Source organism: Uranotaenia lowii, chromosome 3 (assembly GCF_029784155.1).
Source record: "Uranotaenia lowii strain MFRU-FL chromosome 3, ASM2978415v1, whole genome shotgun sequence".
Lineage (NCBI taxonomy): Eukaryota > Metazoa > Arthropoda > Insecta > Diptera > Culicidae > Uranotaenia > Uranotaenia lowii.
The window spans coordinates 238,065,401-238,092,846 of NC_073693.1; the positions used below are offsets into that span (position 1 = coordinate 238,065,401).

A 27,446-nucleotide genomic window follows, 5' to 3' on the forward strand; every position below is an offset into this window, starting at 1 on the left:
TTGAATAATAATCTTGACACTGGCTCTTGACCATTGACTTAATGTTCCTCAACATTAACTCCTAACCAGTTTTATTGCAGCGGGCATGCATATAATATAAACTATACGACCTGCCTGTGCTCCGCTAAGGGTTAAGGGCGTGAAACATCAAGTTAATTGTAGTGCTTGCGTTTAAGAATAATTCAGCTAAGGTGCTGAAAACACATAGGCAATAAATAATATATTAAGCTTGAAATATATCTTGCGATCTCCTAACGAAAATATAAAGAGACTTCACTGTTTTACATACGGGAAAATCACTTGAGATATTTCCGATGGCAAGAAAGTCAAGGATTCCAGTCTCTAGGGTACAATTAAGTGAGTGTATCTTTCCAAGTCATTAGTCAAGTTTTAATCAAACACAACGAAACTTGAACGACCGTCGAATGTAGACGAATCTATACGGAATCATCTCGGCATTTCCCACATGTCTCACGCTTACATTATTCGACAGCCGTCAGTTTGTTTACAATATTTAAATTTAACGCATGAAGTTTGATTTTTTCATTTGAAACTCTGGAAAAAAAAACCCTTAAGTGTAAGTTTAGTATAGTTTTCGGGACTTGCACTTTCTTTGCATGTTTAATTGTTGATATGGCTGATTCCAAACCTGTGATATTTAAATATTTTTTTTACTGAATTACAAAAAAGTACTGACTGGAAACTCTTGAGATGCAAAGGTAATGAGTATTTTATTTTAATTCATTTAATTCATAAATACTTCATCAACAATCAGCGGTATGATAAAAAAATGACTTCTTAGTATTATACGGTGAATCATTCAACCTTTAAGGAGAAGCTCGATGAAGTTCGTATTTTCAGTGTATTTTGAAATCAAAAATAAAATGACTTAATTTTGATTGTGCATGGCTGAAATGAAAATTCTGTTTTTCTCCTTATTTGGCAATCTTAATTGAGACCCTAAGAGAAGAATTTATCATAATTTTATGATTTTACTTTAAGTAGGTACGAAAAAAAAAACCAAATATCAATCGCGTGATGCAAAAAAAAATTCTAGCATATCGAACAGAGAATCTTTGTCGTTGTCATACGCTCTGAACGATAAAGACAAATTCCTTTGCTGATGGATTCCGATACCTAATAATTTATCAGCACATTCGTGGGTTGCTATTGGAAAATATAAGGATAAGCGGTTCCAAAAATACCAAATAAAAGGTATCGAATCATAGCTTGTGAGATATTGGAAGAAAGCTCTTTGCCTCAACATGAAGGGAATCGATAGGAGAAGCAATTCGGGGCACTGGGTCGTGGCCATGGTCAATCGGGTCGATCCCCTGGAGGATCCCCTGCCGGCTTGGGGGCATTCCGCTATTCGGCCCAGTAATCGAAATGCAATAACGGTTCCCGAATGGTTGGATCTCCGTGGCGAACAAGGGGAAATACTCTTGCTCCGATTGAAACCTGTTAGCCCTTCCAAGCTGCCAAAGAACCCATTCATTATCTCCACCTCCGTCGAGCAGCTAGTTGGAAAAATCGAAGGAGGTAATCCAATCGAAGGCGGCTCCAACTACCTGTTCAAAGTACGGAATCCGACCTAAGCTGCGAAATTGATGAAGCTCACCGATGGAACTCCAGTCACAATTGAACAACACCCAACCCTTAACTCATATCACTGCGTCGTCTCTTGTAATAACGTCGACGGGCTCAGCGACAACGAACTTCAAAAATCCCTAGCTGATCAATGTGTGATCAAAGTTTTCCGTTTCCTAAGAAAAACACAAGAAAAACCACCCCACCAACTCTATGGTCCTCACACTCAAAGGTTCTGTCCCTCCCCGTATATCTATTTCGGATTCCTCCGAGTGGCCACCAGACTGTATTACCCACGGCCGCTCATGTGCTACCAATGCGGAAAGTTTGGCCACTCCAAGAGCCGATGCCCCAACACTCCAATCTGCATCGATTGCGGAGAATCAAGCCCACACGATGAATGCCAAAACCCCCCACACTGCGCCAAAAATGCACCACCTGAACAAACTGCCAACAACGACAAGGACCTCAGAATCGCCGAACTTGAGCTTCTAGTCTCCCAACTGAAGGAACAGCTGAAGCAACAAGCCAACTACGAGGTTTCCCAATCCGACGCCGAACGTCACACGATGACCCGCAACATACAGTGCCACACCTCAACTCCAAAACGTAGCCGACAAAATAGCTCCATGGATAGTCCCGCCGAACAAATGACGAAGGTGAGCCGCCAAAAGATCCAACGTCCCGAGGCCCGATCCCCACAGTCGGCAGGTAAACCCCCACCCACCCAAACGGTAAGTCCTTTCGTCATTTTAAAAAAACCCTTCTTAACCATACACCACATTCCCTTCTTCATATATAAATGGCCAACTCAAACCATTATATAAGCACCCACACAATAATAATCCCGCATATAATAGACAACCTCACGGTAAGAGATGCAACAATCCCCCAACTCAGAAAAAGTCCACCAATTTTGCAATACAGTCGAATACCCGAGGTCTAGTCTGTAGGCTTCCAGAAATCCAAGTGATTATCAAGGACTTTCCCTCCTAATTTAGGCCATACAGGAAATCCTTAGCAAAACCACAATATCCGCTGACCTCATTCGAGGATACCACCTGTACACCGTCTCGAACTCAAACACCCGCCAAGGGGCCGGACTTGCCATTAAAAATAACATCCCCCATCAGCTGAACATCAATTCCGCTCGTCTACAAGCCTCTCTTGAAATAACTGCTGTTTCATTGTACATCCCCCCTCAAATGACCTATCATGACTTTGTCGACAAACTGGAAGATCTCTACCCACAATTACCCTCACCCATAATAATAATGACCGACCTTAATGTACACTCTTCCTTTTGGGGAAGCTGCCACACCTCCTACAAAGGGGCCTACCTGGAGAATCTTGCAGTCACTCAAAATTTAACTATTCTAAACAATTGTCAGCCTACCCGCATTAACCCTGCCACCGGCAACATGTCCGCTTTGGACCTGTCCCTTGTCTCATGGGAGCTGGGACCAAGGTTCAGTTGGGAGATATTAGATGATTGTCATGGTAGTGATCACTTCCTAATCCCAATCCTAATCAAATTACAACACCCCACCCTCAAAGTATTGACCCGACATATTTAGATTGAAATATAAGAAAAGCCAATTGGCCCGAGCTAGGGGAGGAAGACTGAAATTCGCTGTATCGTTTTTTTTACTGTTCGGCAAAAAACCAGCAATTGTTGAAAAGATTTGTAATCATTACTTTTAATATATCGGCCTTAGCGGTGAAAAGTGATGTCCTTTTTAGTAGAGACATCTAAAGATTATGATTTTTTTTATATATAAATGGAGGTTAGATGAAATGAAAGATGGTGAAAATGAATCCAAACCCCGGACGTAACGAATACGATGATAACAAACTGAGAAGACTATACATCGATAGATGCGTTTCTGAGTTAAAGGGAGCTTATCTGTGAGATCACATATCATCTTTTTGTTCATCTGCACTGCAAGTTCTACCACTTCATAGTAGTAGGCCTATGAGGAACAAAAAAAAATTTATATGTGATGATAATGCTTCTAAATAAATTCTACCCGCTCATTTTCACCATCTTTCATTTCATCTAACCTTCTATTCATCTATATTAAAAAAAATTATAATCCCTACTAAAAAGGACATCACTTTTGACCACCGCCGATAAATTAAAAGTAACAAATACATATAAACTAAGGTAGTTAATCTCTTCATAAGATTTGTAATCGTTCAAATTTAAACTTTAGATGATCAGTTTTGTGTAGCGACTTGACAGTAAATCAGTTGTTTAGGTGCTACATTTGAGTCACCTGAGTAATTAACTGCAGGTACTAAAGTAAACATCGAAATCGAATACACCAGCTAGATTATCCTATACCAGTCTGTCAACTCTGTCGTAAATATAAATTTTGAACTATATAAACATGTTGTTCGGTCCATGGGAACTACTCAAAATCTAAATCTGTTATTTAAGATATGTTTAAGAACAACCATTGATCAAACAATTTTTATTTATCAGCTTCAAAACCTTCAACAAAATTTGAGCGACACCCACTTGAACCAACACCACCATATTGAATGTCTTTCCCTTGACCTCTGTAAGGCCTTCGATCGTGTTGATTGCATTGCTATTATCAACAAACTGGTCAAATGGAACATAGGGGGTCGCCTGTTGCACTACATCAACAATTTCCTCACGAACAGACGTATCCAAGTACTCATTTACGGCGAACGCTCCCAAATGAAACCATTCCAAGGCGGGGTCCCCCAAGGCTCCGTCATCGCCCCCACCCTATTTCTCATAGCAATAAATACCCTTTTTCAAATCATTCCTCACAACATAACAACCCTAACCTACGCTGACGATATACTTCTCATTTTCACTTCCCCTTTCCCCATCCTAGCCTGCAGAAGACTTCAATCTGCCATCTACCTTGTCGAAACTTGGGCTCCTATTGTTGGCTTTCAATTCTTTCCAGCAAAATCTAACTTACTCTATCTAGGGCCCAATCGAAGAAACCTTCGAAAACTCTCTCCTCTCATTATGCCGAGTCAAATCATCCCTCTTGTACACTTCTTTTGCCTACTAGAAGTCTGGGTAGATGACCGGCTCAATTTTAGATGTCATCTCAACAAAATAAGAAAAAAAACTCCACCAACAAAACCAGTTCCGCACATCGTGACTCCCATTTCCGTTTTCTGCATGGTTGGCTGATCCCCTCCATTTTGTACGGCCATGGATTTATAAGCCGCGAACTGTAAGAAATGTGTTTAAAACTTGAGCCACTATACAATGAGTGTGTACGCCTTATCAGCTCAGCCTTTTGGACCAGTCACATACCCTCTCTAATGGCCGAAAGTGGCCAACTACCCTTCCAGTATCTTATAGCCAAACACCTGTCATCAAAGGCCCTACGCACCATGTCCAACATTTGATCTAACGACTCACTAATGGTTAAAAGAACCAACGATCTGCTTATTGAACTAACCGATGACCCTCTCCCCAACATCTGTCACAGACTCGGGCTCAAGATCCGACACTTGAATAATTCTATTACCAAAGTAGAACTCACCCTTAAGCAACAAATCAAAGCGGGAAATCCCCCAGCAATAGTCCTTGCCAACTTTCTCCAACTCACCCAAAACAAATATCATGCCCTACCTCACATATACATTGACGGGTCCAAAGACAACAGTGGCAAATTGAGTTGTAGTATACACGATGGTGTCAACAGCAGGAGCCTCGGCCTACCCAAGATGTACACTGTTTTCAGTGCAGAAGCCTATGCTTTACGTGACGCAGTTGAATGATCAAACCCCCACTCCATCATCTTTTTCCGACTCAGCTAGTGTGTTAACAGCTATAGCTCCTGGAAATCTAAAACATACATGGGTATACTCTATCTCGGAAACTGCCCCTAGTAAAAATACTACCCTCTGTTGGGTACCCGGACTTTGCGGGATCCCAGGCAACGAAGCAGCCGACCGCCTGGCCTTTGCCAACAATCAACAATCAGCTCCATCCCCCAGTCCGACACCATGCTCAATCTGAAAAACCGAATCTGCCATTCATGGGGCAGCAAATGGACTGCCACTCTACCAAGCAAAATTCGAGAGGTGAAAAACACCACCGAAAAATGGCAAGACAGACCCAACATTATCGAGAGAAGAGTCCTCACCAGACTCCGAATCGGGCATACCCGACTTACACAAGCCTATCTCATCACCAAAAAAGATTTTCCCAACTGCCCATATTGTCAAGAAAAATAACTGTTGAACATATCCTCACCTGCTGCCTTCAATATCAACCCCAAAGACTTTCCGGTTCCATCGCAATTTTCTTACGCCAAATCCTTTCCTGCTGTCCCAAAGAAGAGAAAAAACTCATAAGCTTACTAAAAAAGTCCAAACTCCTTAACCAAATATACCAAATATAATCGGCTGAGAAGGATGCAAGGAGGGGGTAATATGCCCCATCTACAAGAAGGGCGACAAATTAGACTGTGAGAACTACCTAGCGAACAATATCCTCATTGCTGCCAACAAAATGTTGTCCCGAATCCTACTCCACCGCATAACTCCACAAGCAAGACGATTCGTAAGAAGTCATCAGGCCGGCTTCATGGAGAGAGGATCTACCGTGGAGCAGATCTTCACACAACGGAAAATTCTTTAAATGCCGTGAGCACCAAGGTCTCACTCACCATCTATTCATCGACTTCATCGGATACGCTGGGCAAGATATGTTGCGAGAATGCTGGACGATTGTCCTGCAAAACAAATGTTCGCCGCGACTCCGATAGCAGCAGACAAGGTGGTGTGATCAAGTAGAGCGTGATCTGGCAAATGTGAAAAACGTACAACTTCAAAACTTTACCAGCCAATCTCTCAAACATTTGAAATTCGCCAATTAACATGCCATGTATTGCCAGGTTATTTGATAATCGAAATTAGAAATCATGATCATTGATATAGAAACCAAAGATTTTATCTACCAATGCAAGGTTCTTTGGCAGAATAGAATCTACGACTAAACGAACTTCTGATGGCTCATTTGTAGTGAGTATAAAAAGTGAAAATGTACATTTCTTTTTCATTTTTTTTCCAAACTTGTACTCGACCCAAAATAAAGTCTTCCGAAGTCAACAAGAATTAACTGAAAAAAAATCTTACGTGAAAAACACCAGAGTTGACTTTTTTTTTCTATCACTGATTACAGTAGCCTCGAACGAAGCCGTTACGCGATTGTGATTAGGTGTAGCTAGCTTGTAAACGAAGCAAAAAGGGGCTGAATAATCCTCGCTAAACACCACTTGAGGGCCACGGGAGTGCCGATGCCAAATACTTCAGCCGGACAAACAGAATTCACCTCACCAATTCAAGGTAAACATGGTGGTATGCAAAAATTTTACATACACATCTCAGGTATTTATTGCTTTAGGAATGAGGAATTTACTTTGAATTGGATATTTAATATTTTGTTAGTTATTTTCGATAAAAAAAAAATCTGTCTCTGATTCAAGGTTCGTATGACGGATTCATCGAAAAAATTTAATTGTGTCTTACTTAAGCTTAGAATGTTACACTTTTCCACTCGAAAAACTTTTTGCAATATTTACCATTCAATGCAAGGGCAAAGAAAATTTGCACCTACAATCCGCATCGTCATTCAATTAGGTACGGGCTATTAGAACATCGGTCCATTCATAAGTTGCCTCAGCGATTACGCAAATCCCGCTAAGCGTCGGTTGGCGGCGTCGGTGGTGGCTTAGCCCTTTTCAGCTTCGTTCGACGCGTTTTTGAGCCGGCGTTTTTTTTCTCTCTGGTAACCGGAGGAATTCCGCTTTTCCATCGATTAGGGGAGCAGTGAGCACATTAGAAAAATGTCCGTTAATGTTATGTGGTGGCAGCTTATGACAACGAGCTGAGCTACCATTTAATCGTAATAAGCGCATTGTAATCGATGATGGTAAAATGAGGCTCGGCATTTTTTTTTGGCTTTGAGTCAGCCTTACTGTTTGTTGATGATGCAAATCAATATGGCTCCTAGCCGTAGAATGTCCATTTGTGACGACTACACTCATCAAGGGTAGATAGAAGGAAAAACTAGCGGAACTGATCGATGAACAATGGCAGGAAGTTGGGGTTTGTGTCATAGTTAAATGAGTTGATTGATCTTAACTTTTTAGTTTCGAAACAGCTGTACATATTGTAAGGTCATTAGTAAAGTACATTAGACAACTCAGCTGATGAGGAAAGAAGAGTCGCTTTTTACCGTTTGAGCGTGTTTATGATGACAGATTTGGAAACTGTCATGTCAATTACGAAAAATGATAATTTCTTTCTTTATGCGTCAATTTGAAAGCCAAAAATTCAGCAAGATTTCTTGAGAAATAAATTACACTTTTACTAAAACTTAAACCGATGACTAAATCGCGTGTTGTGTGAGACACTGCCTGGTACAAAAGCGCTTATCCGATAATCATAAAAAGAATCGGAACTATCAAAACAAGATCATTCCACATTCGATTGTGTTGCCGAGGGTTGTCCAATAATAACTCACGGTCATCTAAGAAATAGCATCAGCTCCAGTCAGAAATACACAACACTGCTAATGAACATCGTTAACCAGCAGCGGTGGCAACATTGAAGCAATCAAACTGAGACTAACGAAAAACGGAAGAATGAGTAACGTCAGAGAAAACCGTCAAATTGAACCAGAGATCACCTTTTAGAGATCACTCGTCAAACACCAGCTGATCTAGGATCAATGGCACTTTTATATTACACAGCTGGTCCGTTGATTAGTGAACACGTGTACTGCCTATATGCACATGAACGTAGGGATTGATTTCAGCAGGTATGTTTAGTTGAGAGGAAAAAGGTTCCAAAACTTTTCTACAGTGCTATTCCGACAACGTTAAAAAAATAACATCCCATGAATTCGCCCCGAGTCATTGAGTTTAATCAAACGGAAAGCAAACAGCCGCAGGGTCAATCATGCTCCCTGAAAGAGGCTTGTTGGAAAACTGAAAACAAACAAAAACTGACCCGCCGTAAGTTACACAATTCAGCGTCTTGACACTGAGCTTGACATTGACATTAAAGGAATGCGATTGATTTTTTTTTTGCTCGGGAAGATTTCAAATTTCATATGTTAGACTATATAAGAGGTCGGCAACCTGCGCACAGTGGGTCAAATCCCCAAACAGCTGGAGAAAAGTCCGTTTTTCAAGTCAGCGACAACCAAATTTTCATGTTGGAATCGAATCTCCAATATTCAAGGGATGTTATGATATAATTAGATATTTTCTAGAACTTTTTCGGCACCTTCCATAAAACAAAAAAAAATGACAACTGAAACACAAAAATAAAAAAAAAAGATTTTTTATTGTTTTTTCCAAACAATCAAAAACGCATCTATATTTTAAAAAATTTATAAATGTCTATACCGAAGTGAAAAATTATAATCTATTTTACAGTTTTAAAATGAAAAACATCCTCAATATCATGAACTAATAAAATTTGAGAATAATTTTTTTTCGATTTACTCTATTTATTTTTCTAAAGTAAAAATATAGCTTACGCTGCCGGTTGCCGCAGTAAATATCATACCGTTGGATAGGTGAATGCCTCATAAAAAATATATCTGATTCTATCAGCTGCTACTTTTTGCTATATTCTGAATACGATGTCTTTGAGTGGAACGCTGTTTGGTTCAAAAATGAAAATTTTAAAGTATTTAGAGCGAGTTCACTGGTGTTGGGAAAAAGTGGTAGAAATTTTGTCACCTTTTGATAATTTTGCCAAGGAAAAACATTTTCAAGATCTGTGGCTTTCAAGTTTTTTAACAACACGTGTTGTTGTTTCGCATGCTGTGATGCAAAAATAGCAATATTTCTATCACATACGGCTGAAATAGAAACAGTGCTGTAAAAAAATACAACGCCCAAAGATCTGGAAAACATTTTTGCATAGTAAAATTTTCAAATTGTCAAAGATTTCTACCACTTTTTCCCAACACCAGTGAACTTGCTCTTATACAGAGTATACCAAGCATTGTTTGCTTTGATATATATGCAACTTCAACATAAACATCAGTATAAGTATTAATACAACTAACCTAGAGGAAATTCGGAGCCCATACTTAATTTTAACAAAAATATTCATAAAAAACTGAAAAATATTCAATTATCCAGAATAAATCTTAAACCCCGTTTCGGAAATTATGAAAAAAAGGAAAATTTGAACAAAAAAATCAACTTCATATTTTTTTATCAACTTTCCGCCTATAATCTTTGACAAAAAAGCTTTCCAACTTTATTTGATTTCGATTGTGCTGCGGCTCTCTAGATGTGAAGGAAGTTGCGAAGATTATGTTGAACAATTTCCAGGCATTGATTCTGAAAATGCAATAAGATTTTGTCATCAGCTCTAATCTTCGCGATAAGATATCAAAACAGATGAAAATCCAATTACTAAATTTGTGCTCAACTTTCAACATTCAACTTTCCTCAAAACCGCGAAGAGAAAATTTAAAGAAGTTTCCTCTTGTATGTTTTCATTCAGTAAATCACCTATACTAACTCTTGAAAATAAATAAGAACAAAAAAACCTTAGAAAAAAAACACATAACCGTTCTAGGGCTCGAGAGGGCCGGTTGCACGGTTCATTGATTGAAAAGTACGGTTTTTACACCACCTTTTTACATTTTTTGTGATCATAATCTTTAAAAATTTCATAAAAATATACCCTTATGCGTATAGCTTCTAACTTCAGCTTTTTTGGACAGTAAGTGAATTTTTTTTTGAGCATTTCATAGCTAATCTACAGTCGTTTTTCTTAGACTTTGAATAACTGAAAACTGAAGTGTTGTTGGTGAATATAGTCTGAGACACATATTTGAGTTACGTTACGAGGTTTCCACAATAAAAAATTTTGTTGGGAAACAAGAGAGATATATTGGTTTTAGTAAGGAGTGTCAAATTGACACTCTAGAGATTCTACCGGGTTAAAATTTCAGGGAAGGATGAGAGTTAACCTGGCCAGTATAAAATTTCAACAAAACTTTCAACAAAAAACTCATTTAACACATTCAACACAGTGGGCTTCATTACATATTAGACAAAGTCATGACTAAAAATAGTGTGTTTGTATGTTTGAAACGAACACACAAGTGCCGTCGACCGTGGCCTACAGGATAGCGTTTAAGTCTTCTAAGCCAGAGGTCATGAGATCGAGTCTCGGTCACGGCACACATAATATCCTTTCTGAGGGTTTGTGATGTTAGCATAAGTAAGATGCTAGCCATTATATCCTTAAAAGATGTACGCTCTAGTCTTAAGTAGAATTTAGATCTTTTCAAAGAAACATGAAGTTTCACTGAGATCCTATATGTGTGTGTTCGTTTTTTTTAAAAGAAGTATAGGATCTCAGTGAAACTTCAAGCATGCTGGAAAAGATTTAAATTCTAACTATCATCTTTGAATGGAATAACAGCTAGCATCTTACAAGTGTTGAGACCACCAGCTCACAGCAAGAGCAACTACAGTGGCGAAATAAGAATAGTACCACTATGCACAGCAAAAAAAGTGTTGCGATATTACATCAAAAACGTGCACATAACTTGAGTTGCAAAAGGTATCTAATATTACATTGTTTTGATGTGACTACGAAATTACATCTGAACGATGTAAAACAAATTACATCAAAAGTATGTATCGCAGTAAACAAATTCGAGCACGATTATATATACTATATATAAGCTTCCAATGTACCTGGATGTTTGAATATTTTCTAAATTTCTCATAAACATGATTGTTTCCGTTTTTTACTTGAAGTCTCATTCAAGACCCAGACTTTAAATATGGATTAAATATGGATAAGAATCAGGAAATTGAATGAGAATTAAACTGAGCAATTATAATCAAACTGTTGGCAGATAATTTATTTAAAAATATCATCATTCTGTTACATAATATTCTTATCCTAAGTGAGAACTGCCGTTTGTGAGTCGTCCGGATAGGAAGTTCTCTCTGACTAATTCTTTAAGAAGACAGGTTCCCGTTCCAAACATATCCAGCAGCACCGATTTAGCTGAAACTATAGAAATCCTGTCGAAACATTGCACTTGACCACTTCTGACCACTCCTGATAACATAATTTTTCATGAAACGACAGCTGTTCAAACTGTTTTTCATAGCTGACAATTATTCAACGGAAATGGAGGCATCGTATCAGTAAGATTTGAAGTTCGAGGTTCCGTATTCTTAGGAAGAAACAGCCAGCGTGTGTTTTCAATCCGTAACAGTTCCTTCCTAAAAAAAAATTGGAAATGAGCTCATTGAGGATAATCAGATCGGAAAAAATACTCATCTTTTCATCCGGGTGGTTTCAAATCTTTCTAAATTTTTCATTCTCGACGGTGTCCTTGGGCGAAATGACCCTGCAGAGAAAAATAGAAAATGAAACCTTACTGAATGGTTTTGCTAAATTTTTTTGAGAAGATCGATCATACTCACTAGAAAAACAAATCTTCCTGAGCCTTGCAAACCTCCACCAACTTTTTGATACGTATAGCAAATCAAATGTCAATTTGGATAAACATTGACTACTTGATGTGATGCTACATTGCTGGTTGTGATATTACACAAAAAGACCTGCTCGCATGGTGTACATAGAAAAGATGTAATATTAAAACGATTATCCAAAAAAATACATAGGTATGCTTACATCTTCATAAATTACATCGGCCAGCGTTACATTTTTTTTTGCTGTGTGGGTTTTGCTTGCAAAAATATGAATGATTGTAAATCATCAAAACTTTCTTCTACAGTTTGTTTAAAACTGTTCAACGGATAAATCAAGCATAAGTTTACTTTTTTTTTGGATGAAGCAATTGGCGTTGAGGACCAAAAATATGAAAAAAAAAATGGTGCGAAAAGAATAGTACCACATATGTTTTTCAACTGAAATTATCTTAAAATTAATAAACAATTAATAAACAAGAAACGCTTCTACGAATTATTTCAATAGATAACTGCATTTTTAGGCGTTTTCTACTATTCCAAAGGTAAAGGTTCCTCAAGAGGTTTTTAAAGAAATTTTCCTCCAGCTCTATGGAATTTGGCATTTGAGAAATAATCCTTTATCAAACTGCTCAATTTTTTCATTAACATAGAGTGAAATGATGTTATAATCGTTATGGGTCAATTAGGAATCAGATAAAACAGGTTGGAATGCAAAAACTTTGATTTTTTCAGTATACCACACTTTCTCCAGTTTCAAGTCGTACATGGCAGCACTATCTTGCAGTTTACGCCAATTTTAGTCTCAATATTGACTTTCCGGGTTTATTTGGGCCCATATTCATAATTTCGAATAAGTTTTCCAACAGAGTTTTGTTGGAGATCACGCTTCAGAAAGCTATTCTGGTTTTTTTTAAACTCAAAAGCACCAGAATATACTACTGCCGAAATTTCTGCTCATCTCAACTTTCGATTCAATTGCAAATTATACCTATAACACCAATAGCCATCTAGCCCATCATTCTTCATAGGAATGTACAACAATATTCAGATTTCCGGTATAAGGAATTCACTTCCATCGACCTTGTTGAAATTCTAATTATTTGAATTAGTGATCTTAGAATTTCCAAGGCGTTCACGAAGTACCATGAACTTATTTCTCGATCAAAATCATCCAACACACCATAGTTAATCCCGAATAATCGAAATGAGTATCAATTCCGATTAACGGCAAGATAGTGCTGCCATCTGCGACCTTAAACTGGAAATATGGAGTTTTCCTGATTAAAACAATAATTATTTTTGATTGAGAAGCCTGTTTTTCGGATTAAACTTCAGCCTGGTATCTTTGTTTTATCATTTCACGTAGTGTTTATGAAAAAATCAAGCAGTATGATAAAGTATTATAACTCGGTTGTCAAATTCCATAGAGCTGGAAGAAAATATCTTAAAGCCTCCTTGAGAGCCTTTGGAATACTCGAAAACGCCTAAAAATGCAGTTATCTATTCAAAAAGTTCGTAGAAGTATTTCTTATTTCTTCAAATTAACTTTCTAAAAGTGCATAACTTTTGTTAAGAAAATTTGAAGATGATTTCTGTTGAAAAACATAAGTGATACTATTCTTAATTAGCACCCTTTTTCATATTTTTGGTCCTCAACGCCAATTGCTTCATAAAAAAAGTAAACTAATGCTTAATTTATCTGTTGAACAATTTAAAACAAACTGTAGAAGAAAATGTAGATGATTTTACGCCATTCATATTTTTACAACAAAACTCATGGTGGTACTATTCTTATTTCGTTCACTGTATGTATGCCGTGATCGAGATTCGATCACATGACCTTAATGCTATCTTCAAAGCCAAGGTCGGTGGCCCACCGATTGGAGATACAAAGACTAAATTAAGAACATTTTCTTTGAAAATTGTAATTCAATTTTCAATTAACTCACAAAAAAGTTTGTCCGACAAGGGCAATTTAGGAACAAGTGGGTACTTTCTTGTGTAATTTTTTAAAAGAATTGAATAAAGGCTTTTCAAGCAATCGCACGCCGCGGACTAGAACATTAAAAAAATGATTTTTTTTTAGATATCGAATGGGTGTTTGAGCCACCGCACGCTTCGTAAAATGGAGTTATGGCTTAAATGTTTGACAAATGTTGGGAATCTAAGGAAAAAATGTCCATATATCAATTTTCTGATGCTTGCGGTGCCTTCAATCAATTCCTCTGAAAAAACAACACAAGGTAAGTCTCATTTGGTTCAAAATTTTCAAGTCCGAAAATGCGAACTCTTTAAAAATGCAGGGGAATTGAAGGTAAAAACAGTTGCTGAAATAGCCTTCATTCGATTCCTCAAAAAAAAAAAAATGGGTCACATTTTATGTAAAAATTTTCAAGTTTGGTGGCTCAAACAGCCTTCATTCGAATTCTCGAAAAAATCACACAAGATAGGTCTATTTTGAATTAAAATATCAAAGTCCTAACTTTCTATCTCATAATTTATTGAAAAATATAGGGGACTCGAGGATAATAAAAACAGCCATAACTCAATTTTCCTATCATTGCGGTGGCTTAAACCGTCTTCACTCAATTTATCGGAAAAACAATCAAGGTAAGCCTCGTTTAGTTAAAAATGTTGAAGTCAGAATGTGCTTTTTCTGAAATATTTAAAAAATGTTTCATTTTTCAATACGTGCGGTGGCTCAAATAGCCTTCATTCGATTCCTCGATATAAAAAATAACACTAAGTAGGTCTCATTTGCTCCAAAATCTTACTGTCCCAACAAGCTTTTTCTGAATTTTATTAAAATGTAGGGGAATAGAGGTTAGAACAGCCTTAACTCCATTTTACGATGCGTGCGGTGACTCTGACAGCCTTCGTTCGACTCCTCGGAAAAAAATATACAACATAGGTTGTATTAGATTCATAATTTTTAAGTTCACACATGTTTTTTTTTTCAATCAGTGGAAAAATGTAGCGAAATTTAGGGTATAAACAGCCATAACTCAATTTTCCGATGCGTATGGTAGTTGAAACAGCCTTCATTTGAATCCTCGGAAAAAAACAAATACTCAAAATTAGTCTCACTTGATTCAAAATTTTGAAGTCCGAACATGCTCTTTCTGAATTATACTTAAAATGTTAGGAAAGGGGGGTAAATCGGCCATAACTCAATTAGTGGATGCGTGCGGTGGCTCAAACAGCTTTCATATGATTTTTCGGAAAAAATAAATCTCATAGATAGATCTCATTGAATTCCAAATGTTCAAGTCCGAACATGCTTTATTCTCAGTTAATTGTAAAGTGGAATTGAGGGTAAACGGTCATAGCTCCATTTTGCGATACGTGTGGTGGCTGAAACAGCGTTCATTCGATAAATTGCAAAGAATCACACAAGATTGGCTTTGGTACAACTTTTTCTCGTGCAGAGACCTGGCTTATGGTGGGTTGGCCATGTTTATCAATAAAGATTTAGATTTCAAAACAAAGGTGAATGTTACTTGTGACGGATATCATAGAATAAGTGTCGAAATATCCATATGTGGTCAACTTGTCGACGTCCACGGAATTTACAGACCACCCGCTTATTCTTTCAGCTTGTTATGTGACCAGTTAGAATCTATTCTCTCATCCACATCTGATACACATTTATGCCTTATTGTCGGTGATTTGAATGTCCCTGTTAACCTAGTCAATACAAATATTGTGTGTAAATACAAATCATTGCTGGAATCCTTTAGTTTCCTTTGTACCAATTCTTACCCAACTAGGCCAAAAAGTCAAAACATTCTAGACCATGTTATATGTAAAATAAAAGATATTGAACGCCTAAAAAATTACACAATACTGACTGATAAAAGTGATCATTCACAAATCTTTACAACTTTTGAAATGTCATCAGAAAGACAAAAAGTGGTCTTGAATAAAGATATCACGGATCACACTAAACTTAATAATCTGTTTTCGGAATACTTAAGATCGTTCGTCCCAAGAGATAACGTAAATAATTGCATTGAAGAAATAGTAGCTACATACAATCGCATGTTTAAGCAGTGTACAAAAACAGTATCTAAGCAATGGACTGGCAACGCTGCTGCCAAGTGGAAGCTCCGTCCGTGATTTAGTCCGCGTATTTTTCAATTTTTCTATGAATTTTAGTGATGTTTTTTTAAACACTGTTCCGAAACATGGTATTAAGCTTAAAACTAATATTTGTGCTATGTGCTTGTTGTGTATTTTGCATTGTGGAAGTGATATTTTGCTTTAAAATTTGGAGTGCATTTTCGATTATGAAGCCATTGAGCAGATTGGGGCTTGGGCTTCGCCCCCGCTGCGTTGTAGAAAATGGTTATGGAACATGGAACTTCCAAGGGAGCCGAGCGGAAAATGCTGTTACTGATTCAAGATAAGTGGATAATATTTATTTTGCCATTTAATTTGATTTACATTTTACACTTAAAGATTGAAAATTCATCCAATCTGATTTTCGTCGCACAGCGCGAAATGTTTCTTTCGGGAAATATCTCACCGTCCATATTGCATCCAAGCTTGTACACAAGCCTAAAGCTCCTATGATACAAGTTAAAGAACAAAGGTACAGCTGAAAAAGCTCAAAGTGTCTGAGATTGCATCATAGCAAAACTTGCATCGAAAATAGAATGCAATTAGAAACAGCTAATGCGATATGGTCAATCCGATAGTAGAGACATCTTTTCTTCGGAATTGAAACGGAATATGTGTGTGTGTGTGTGTGTGTGTGTGTGTGTGTGTGTGTGTGTGTGTGTGTGTGTGTGTGTGTGTGTGTGTGTGTGTGTGTGTGTGTGTGTGTGTGTGTGTGTGTGTGTGTGTGTGTGTGTGTGTGTGTGTGTGTGTGTGTGTGTGTGTGTGTGTGTGTGTGTGTGTGTGTGTGTGTGTGTGTGTGTGTGTGTGTGTGTGTGTGTGTGTGTGTGTGTGTGTGTGTGTGTGTGTGTGTGTGTGTGTGTGTGTGTGTGTGTGTGTGTGTGTGTGTGTGTGTGTGTGTGTGTGTGTGTGTGTGTGTGTGTGTGTGTGTGTGTGTGTGTGTGTGTGTGTGTGTGTGTGTGTGTGTGTGTGTGTGTGTGTGTGTGTGTGTGTGTGTGTGTGTGTGTGTGTGTGTGTGTGTGTGTGTGTGTGTGTGTGTGTGTGTGTGTGTGTGTGTGTGTGTTTGTTTGTGTGTGTGTGTGTGTGTGTGTGTGTGTGTGTGTGTGTGTGTGTGTGTGTGTGTGTGTGTGTGTGTGTGTGTGTGTGTGTGTGTGTGTGTGTGTGTGTGTGTGTGTGTGTGTGTGTGTGTGTGTGTGTGTGTGTGTGTGTGTGTGTGTGTGTGTGTGTGTGTGTGTGTGTGTATGTGTGTGTGTGTGTGTGTGTGTGTTTTCTATATTTCAGATTACTATTATCAGATTATCTATGGACTACCAGATTACTGCTGAAGCTTTTATCGGATTGCAAAGAAGAATAGTTGCTTGGGAACAGAGTACATCAGGCAAGCGTGGCGCGATCCGATGCGTTTTTTTCTCTCTCTTTTTCTCTTTCTCTTGCCGCCTGCGGTAAGTTGCACCGGTGTCAAGTGCATTGTACGTATGACAATGCCACGTTATGACGTTTTTTGCTCTTCTAGTTTTTAGCGCGCGATAATCTTCGGTGAGTTGCACCGGTGCTAAGTAGGGGAAAGGTTTACTAAATGGGCCTATCGGGTTAAATGACCCTACGGCTGTTTGATGAAATGGCTGACTAGACAGCTTATCTGACCAGTGCATTTTGAGGGTGATACGCTAAAAACATAAGGCAAGAAAGAATTTTATGAATTTACAAACTCAAAAAAATTTAAAAAATCATACAAAGTTTTGATACATATTGATGTAATATTTCGACTTTTAGGATTAAACGTAAAGAAGCTTAAAACAAAAACTAGGATGGTTTTTGTTTCTTACACAAATGAACTTAAGAAATTAAACATATTTCATTTTTTGTGAAGGTTTAATAATGATTATATAGTGGAATAACAGAGTGTTTTTGTATGCCCCCATCATGTTTATAAAATGCCTCCATCCTAAATTAACAGGTTAATTAGAATAAATAAATGATTTAAATCATTGAACCTTCAAATCAAAGCTCTGAATAACATCTTAAGAGAGAATTGAAGATCTAAAAACAGATTTGATAAAGTTTTTCTCATGGATGAACTGCCTCCATAGTATGGCAACCCTAACTTTTGTTTTATTCCATAAAATTATAATATACATAGATTTTTATAAAACTTCAGCTTTGTCGTACGGAAATTATTACTTTCTAGCAGTTTCAATAAAATTTTACGGAAATATTGCCCAAAAAATAGAAATTTTGTTCAAAAAATAAATAGGCGCATTTAGCCCGCACGGTTTGAGATTCGGCATTTTAGACAACACTTATAATAAAATCATTTTCTTGGAAACAGAAGAAAATTTTAACATAAAAATTACTCTGATGTATAGAAAACAGATACCTGCACAGGTGTATATAGTTTTTGTACACATATTCGATGTGATATTTGATTAAATCAGTGTTCTGCTTAATAGGCGCATATAGCCCGCTCCTCCCCTACATTGTACGTGTATGACAATGCCACGTTAGGATGTTTTATTCTTCTCGTTATAATCGCGCGGTTAAATTCGGTGAATTGCAACGGTGCAAGGTACATTATACGTGTATTTTTTTTTTAATTTATTTGGTCCTTAGGATTTTAACACCTGGATGTCATTCATCCCTCTTTTATTATACGTGTTTGACAATGCCAAGTTAGGACGTCTTGCTCTTCTCGTTATAAACGCGCGGTAAAATTTCGTGAGTTGAACATGTGCCAAGTGCGTTGAACATGTATGACAGTGCCACGTTAGAACGCTTTGCTTTTCTCGTTTTGAGCGCGCGGTAAAAGTTGCATCGGTGGCATTGTACGCGTGTGACAATACCACGTTTGTTAGGACGTATTTGCTCTAAATAAAAACGCGATGTACTCGATAGTGTGCGACGCGACGATCACTAAATATTTAACTTTGCTTTGATCACATCCCTTCCCAAAGGGAATCCAGATCTTATTTACCTTCCCCACTAACAAACCACCCTTCCTGTGACGACCGTGGAGATTTAGAGGTGTATTCGGTCTCTAGTAGCAACGGAAGTCGAACTAACAATCCTTCCCTTTCCCCGATGAACCGTAAGGACGTGGCCGGCGCCGTTATTGACCATATAAGATCAGGAACCTTCGAAACGTGTACACAGAAAATGGTAAGCTAATCCCAAGCCCCATTTATTTGGATCTATGTACAATTTTGATGGTTCTTGTCAATCACGGAGTAGCAACTACTGAAATGTACGGTTTATCTAAGCTCAAGCTCAAGCTCAAGCTCAAGTACAAAAACAGTATCTAAGCAAATAAGCTTGAAAGGCAGATATTGTCCTTGGATGTCTTTTGACCTATGGGCTCTGATTAAGTTGAAAGATAATTGTTTAAAACGAGTAAAAAAACATCCTAATGATAACAATCTAAAAGAAATGCTTGTGCACATTAACAAAAAACTGCACCATAAAAAGAAAACGTGTAAACGGATGTATTTTGAGAGATTACTAAATGATACTACACACTCTAAACTCTGGAAAAACATCAACCAACTCTTGGGTAAATCTAAATCATCGACACCAATTACACTCACAGAAGGTGAAGAACTCATTACAGATAAAAAACTTGTTGGCAATAAATTTAACAGATATTTTTCTTCGATTGGATCAGATCTTGCTAAGAAAATACCCGTTGAAACTGAATTTGATGTCTTGTCCAACATCAACGAGGTTCAGAACACAATTTTCTTGCAACCAACGGATGAAAATGAAGTAAACTCAGTCATTATTACCCTTAAAAACAAAAAAAAGCTGTGGGCCTGATAGTTTTCCCGTAAGTGTGTTAAAGAATAACAGCATTTTATTCACTCCCATCCTCAAACAGTTTTTTAACTCAATAATTGAATCTGGACGCTACCCAGATTGCCTAAAACCAGCAAAAGTGACTCCTATTTTTAAATCAGGCGATCCAGAAGATGTTAGCAACTATCGACCAATATCAAGTCTCAGCGTATTTAGCAAAGTTTTCGAGAAGTTACTAGTAAATAGAATTTCCAATTTCCTCAATTGTAACAATGTTCTATATAGTATGCAATATGGGTTTAGAGCAGGCTCAAATACTCTTATTGCAATTTCTGAACTTGTGGATTCCATAATTAAAGAAATTGATTCCAAAAATATAGTTGGTGCTTTATTCTTGGACCTGAAAAAGGCGTTTGATACGCTTAATCATAGCATCTTACTGGAAAAATTAAATAAATATGGAATAAGGGGCAAAGCAAATGATATAATTCACAGTTATCTTTCGGATAGGAAACAATATGTAGTTGTTCAAGGAGTAGAGAGTGAAATTAGAAATATTGGTGTAGGCGTCCCACAAGGCAGCAATATAGGGCCACTACTTTTTCTTTTATATATTAATGATCTATGTAAACTTCCACTTTTAGGTACAGCAAGGCTTTTCGCAGATGACACAGCACTTTTCTATACAGGAAAATCTCCGAATGTCATAATCGATAACATGGAGCATGATTTAAAATTACTATCCGCATATTTTAACAGCAATTTGCTATCATTAAACTACACAAAAACAAAGTATATGATATTTCGCTCGGCCAGGAAAGTCTTACCACAACATAGAGACCCTAGCATGAACCAGTTTGTTATAGAAGAAGTAAAAAACTTCAAATACTTAGGTATTCACTTGGATAGTACTCTTTCGTGGAATTGCCATATAAAAAACCTAGAAAAAAGAATTTCTCCTCTTTGCGGTGTCCTCTGGAGGCTACGACGTTTTGTGCCTCAACATGTCTTGTTGAAATTCTATTACGCATTTATCCATTCAATTTTACACTACCTTATCTCAGTTTGGGGTCGAGCATCTCAATCACATTTACAAAAGCTGCAATCCTTGCAAAACAGATGTCTAAAAAATATTTACAACCTCCCTATTTTACATCCAACCAAACTTGTTTACTCCTCCAGTGCTCATAACATCTTACCATTAGTAGACCTTTGTGACTTCCAAACTATCATGTATGTTTTTGACAATATGCACTCATCAAATACCATCCAAAATATCAACTTTAGAGCTGCAATAAGAACACACAATACTCGTCATTTAAATTATTTACAACGCTGTCGGTCATTAACAACTTTAGGACAGAAAAGAATTTCTTTCATCGGACCAACCAAATATAATAACTTACCCAATGATCTGAAAGAAACAAATCGTCGATCCATATTCAAAAACAAACTGCTTCAAATGTTTAAAGAAAAAATAAGTCGTTAAACGAGTCGAACAAAGCTAGCTTTAAGTGTAAAGATTTTTAATTTTGTAGCGTTAATTTTTTATAATTTTTTACTTGAAGTGTTATTTTTTTTTTTAATTTAGTATAGTTTTATTGTATAATTAGTTTAACTTTGTTTCAACATGAATCTCTTCAAAGGAAACTTTTTCCATTGAGATTCATAGTCTAAATTAGTGTAAATAATATTCATCACATTTCCTCGCAATTAATTAAATAATTTTTGTGTTCTCAGCATGAGTAGATTTTGCTCGCGTATTAATTTTTCTTTTTTAATTGCTGCCAGACGTGCTGAGAACAGTAGCGTCCATTACCAGGGGGCTCAAATGAGCCTTTTGGTGTGGGGGAGTGTGGTGGGCCGCTACAAAATAAAAAAAAAAAAAAAAAAAAAAAAATTATCAAGCAAATGACCATTTATGAAACATAGCGTTATAAGTTTACAAAAACATGTTCCTAAGGTAGTTCGAGACCATTCTCCACTAATTTAGACTAAATTTCAGATTTTAAGTAATCGTTGTATTTTATCTTTGTTTTGCTCTTTGAAACTCAATTTGCTGTTGGAATTTCGTAGAGGTTTCATTTGAATGATGTTGAGATTTAATTTTAAATCATCTATAAATACAATAAAATTTTAAAGGTTTTTAAAAATGTTATTACTTACATTTATTTTTAAAAGATTGGCAGAGCACACCGGATCAGCTAGTTAAAAATGTAAAATTAAATAATTTTCTCTTAGTTTAATAGATTTAAAATCAATATTTCTGTTATGCCTACTAGATTTCTGCCAGTTTAAATGCAGAAGTAGGAGCGTGTATCAAAAACGACGACATTTATATGAGGCATATACCGTATTCTTTTTGGTTCAGTTTTGCATTGGTGCACTACCAGTTGTACACTTTTTGCTGTCTTGTGTTCGTTTATGCTCTCAGTTTTCCTCCGGTAGTGAACTGAGCGCGGACATGTCAAATGGGAAGTGAAGTTTAAAATTATAATGTGAAATCGAATGTAGTAAATTAAAAGGTTAGACCTTACGCTACTGAAAATAAACAAATAAATAAATAAATAAATAAATAAACCTTTGAAAATATTCAGTGTGTTGCTCATGTCCTCGCCAATAATATCGTGAATAAGGACAGGTCGGGCTTCCCGATGTAAACAAATTGGTACCGCCAATTTCGCGCACAATAACGAAAGATTAGTGCAAAATTCGATTTTGTACGGTTCAGTGCAAGGTGCAGAGTGTGCAGAGGTTAAAACATGTACGATAGGTATTATAAAGAATAAGTCTATTTCATTCTTTTTGTCGTTCATTAAGAATCTTTTGATCTCTTTTTTATCTTTGGTTTGCCAAACCATAATGGATTTGAGCTCAGAAATCGAATCCAATGTTATGAATTTATCTTGGTATATTTCGTACTTGCAAATTATCAAATTTTCGGAGTCGATGAAAATTTTAGAGAGCTTCAGAAACCGAAATCCTTAAAAGCATATTTTGCATTGCAGATTTCAGCGTTTCCCAATCGCAAATACTTAAGAGTTCTGAATCAATTTGAATATCGATACCACGCACTAAAATTCTCTACGCTCTCAGTTGAGCCAACGTTTCTACCGGTTATTTTAGTGACGCCGACTAGCTAAACCGGATTAGAACGACCCGGCTGCTGCTAGATATAGTTTAGTCACAGAGTCTCTTGGTCCGGTCGGCATGTTCTGGTCTGGTGTTTACTTTTTGCCCTACCACATTTTTCCCAGTCAGCTGATTTAGCAATCCGGTTTCAGGTTTAACTTCACTTTCCGACCAATGGATGTTGTCTGCTTCTGGTTCTGGTCTTCTGGTGTCTTGTCGCTGCAAGGCACTTAGAAAGCGCATAAAGAATCAGGCAAACGATTTTCCTGCATCTACAAACCTATTGGCCGTTAGAATCTCAGTCTCGGGTAAACGGAATAAGCCAGCCAAGTTTATACGGCCGGCCTAGATGCACCACAACCGATATGGTTTGTTTTTGCTCAAGCAGTTTGCGTCTCCGTTGATTGAGAAATCAGTTTTGACGCCGGAGACTGATGGTGATTCGGATTCAGAGATAGTGCCAGGTTTGGTTAGGGTAAAGGTTCCTGTTTTTCGTTCAGCAATGATCGTCTGGATTGGAAGAAAAGCTTTGCCGGAATTTTTCGTGCATTAAAAACAAACATTCAGAATTTCTCATACTCAAGAATGCAAAACCTTTCAAACAAGCTCTATTTTGGCATTCCCATACCAAATTTATTCAAAGATCGTCAATTTGCTTAAGCGGTTTCGTATTCTAAACAGCAACACCTCTTACCGGTGAGAAGGAGTAGCCAGTTATCTTTCACCATTCCCGAGTGAGAGAGCTAATTCAACAGTGACAAACCCCTTGTAAACAAGTTTCAATTTCTGCTCGAAGTATTTCAGATTTTTTTTTGCATATCAAGGTATAATTGGTATTAAATTATGACGTTGAAAGTAGCTCGATTTCAAGGTTGTCCAATGCTTTCGTTTTTGTCTGGCAGGTTTCTGCGACTATCTAACTTTTGGTTTCTGCGTTGGTAGTATATCTTTTCAATAACATCTTAAAGCTGTGATTTTAATACGACGAAAACAAATCATCAAACCTGAAATTCTCCAAAAAAAAAGTGTGGAATGAGTCAACGTTGTTTTATCTTATCGAAAATAATAATTTCGATAGTGAATCTTAATTTGAACAGAATTGCATCGGATCACTTGCATGCACAACCACACTATTTTTTTTGAACTGTAAACCCGAGACATATTTAACAACATCCAAATTTTATAATAAGTTCTAATGATCATAATCTTGAACTATCATTCAAAATAAAGTATGAAATAAAAATAATCCTGATCCACATAAGGGGCCGTTCAGATACCACGTGGACAGAAAAATGAGATTTTTGACCCCCTCCTCCCCCTCCGTGGACAAGCATGGACATTTGGCAAACCCCTACCCCCCTCCCCGGATGTCCACGTGGACACGTTTGAAAAAGATTTTATTTCAAACACCCTTAATTTGACAGTTAGAAAACACCACTTTTTACCTTTTTGTTATAGAAATGGCTGATTTTGTAAAACCGAAAAAGAATTTCCTGATAGAAAAAAAATTAAAATTTTGAAATTTCTCAATTATCACATTTATTACTTGTTTTCAAGAAGCTACTTTTTGTTTAAACTGAAACTGGAAAGGTATGCCATTTTAAGATTTTGATTTAAACATCTTTATATTTATTCACCTTTAGAAAATATTTTGAAAGTAAGTATGTCCACGTGGACATGACCCAAACCCCTACCCCCCCCCTCCGTGGACAAGCGTAGACATTTCCATACCCCCTCCCCCCCTAAGTTGTCCACGTGGTATGTGAACGGCCCCATCAGAATCAGATTTTTCCATTTTGGGACCCGAGAAATATATTTTAAGAGCTTCTCAAAATATTTGTAAAATCAAATTTATATGTTTTTGACACTAGGAACCTATACTCAATACTCTCATTTTCAAAACAATTTTGTTTAACATCGTTTTTAAAAATAGCGAAAAAGTCAAGCATTTAGGAATACGAACTCTGGTGAAGACAAAATGCATTTGTATAGAAAATATACTAAAAGGCAACACCCAAATCTTATTGTCTGCTTTGAAAAATTGAAAGCACGATAACTCAATTTATATGCTTTCAATTCTCGTTTTCAAGATGGCTTAAGAAAATAAATTTAAATACCTTTAAGAAATTTTTTGCATTTTCAGGCAGAACTGTAAAATAATTTTTTTTTTAAATATAGCAAATTTTTTCGATTTTTGAAAAACAGATAATTCAGTATTCTTTTTATTTATTTTTAATTCATTCTGGAGGAAATGGGAATTCGGAAAAAAATCTTATTGAACTTTCAGTAAAAAAGGATGCTAAAATATATTTCAATGCATGAGTTAAAATGTCTTACAGTCTTTAAAAAAGTTGTATAATAAATTATGTTATATTGAAATTTCAAAATGTGAAAAATTCAATGTTTAATTTTTTTTCAAATGCAGAGCATTTTAGAGTTTTTTTCAATATCGACTCGATTATCCGTTCAATGTTTTCAAAGTGATTCTATTAACGTGAAAAATAAATACCATTATCAAAAAATAGTTTTCATTATGAAGAAAAAATGTTGCAATTAAAGATTGAAAAATTTATTCAACAAAATCATCAGCCAAGTGTTTTTATTCACCGAGATTTGCTCCATAATATTTTTGCTCATATCTTCCTCCCCGTTTTTAAAATTCAAATTGAACTAGAAATTATAGCAACATTAAAAATGCACAATATGAAAGAAATTTGATATGTTAAACCATTTCTTAATCATGACCACCACACAAACTCGAAAAAATAATAAATTTAACTGATAAGAATCATAACAATTATCAAATTAAATCCGGTAAGACATTTATAAATGATTCAAATTTTTATTCTTTATTCTGAACTGGAAACGTGCTTGAAAATAAATCCTTTGCAGCTTCTGAAATAATAATCAATCATCAGAAATCTTATGCATAAATATATAAAAAAAAAAAACAAAATATTCAACTGAGAAATTAAATGCAATTTAAAGAATTAAAAAAAATTGATAATTTAACATTTTGATTCACATTTTATCTTTCACATTTTTGTTTGAAGGGTCGATTTAAAACATCCAATGTAATATTTTAAATTTTAAAAAAATTATCACGATATGGAAATACTCGATTAAGCAAAAAAAAATAAAGGTAACAAGGCAAGAAAATTTACATTCTTTTGAGGTGCAAAATAACTGATTAAGTCTAATTTGAGGGCGCTAATTTGAAATATGCAAATCGTTTTATTTTTCTTGAAGCTCTTTAAAAACGAACACAAACACATACAGGGTCTCAATGAAACTTGATGTTTCCTCGAAGAGAATCCCTTTTCTTAATTCTAAGCGTACATCTTTCGAGGATATGATGGCTAGCATCTTACAAATGCTAAAACCACCAACCCACAGAAAGTGTACTATGTGTGCCGTGACCGGGACTCGATCTCATACCCGCTGGCTTAGAAGACTGGAAGGCTATCCTCTACGCCACGGGCTGCGGCACATGAAATGAAATAGCCTTAAGAAAATGGGTAAAAGTCATTCAATCAATTTGGGCACTTTTTGGGCAATACTGTGTCAATTCCCAACTTTCCCGAAGATTGGCAGTTATTTTGACTTCTTTTAAAAAAGCTTAAGAAGTTTTCTTATTTTGACTAAATTTAAAGAATTTTTAAATCAAATTAAACCTAAGATATTTTTTAGGCCATAACTTCAATCGTTTTGCAGTCTTGAACAAAATTCTGAAATGAAATAAAAACTTCAATATAAATATCCGAAGACTTTCTGCCAAAAATATTTTTCTGTTAAAATTAATTAAAATTGAAGAGTTATTATTTTTATAAAGCTATATATCTTTGAATCTATATTATCAAGATAATATCTGAATCCTTCATTGAATGGAGGATATTGAATAGAATCAAAACAACTTTATTGAGGGTTTGATGGTTAATCAATGAACGATTTTACTCAAAATAGATCAGTTTTCGCCATATCACAGGCCATATCACAGCAACAAGAGCTGATAGATAAAATCTGGCAAATGATTCGATTTCAGGATGCCAGAGTCTTCCGAAAACAGTTATTGAATCATAGGCAAAAATTGTTGTTCCTTTAGTGTAGTGATTGAGTTTAATTCTATATATTCATTTTTTATGTTCGAAATCTTCCGGTTTTTAAAAAATGACTAGAAAATTTCATTTTTGAAGCTCACAATAATAACTTTATATATTTCATGTTCAATTCATCATTGAAAGCTCATATATATTGAAAATGTAGAGGTTTCGAAATGAGTGATTTTTTGAATCGTCAAAAGGACACTGAATAGTATAA

At 36.3% G+C, this 27,446-nt stretch overlaps 1 protein-coding gene across 2 annotated transcripts in view; it reads right to left on the bottom strand.

The window, feature by feature from the left end:
• The window catches only part of LOC129756779 (circadian clock-controlled protein daywake-like), a 67,329-nt gene that overhangs the window by 11,737 nt on the left and 28,146 nt on the right, over positions 1–27,446 (bottom strand). The window lies entirely within an intron of this gene.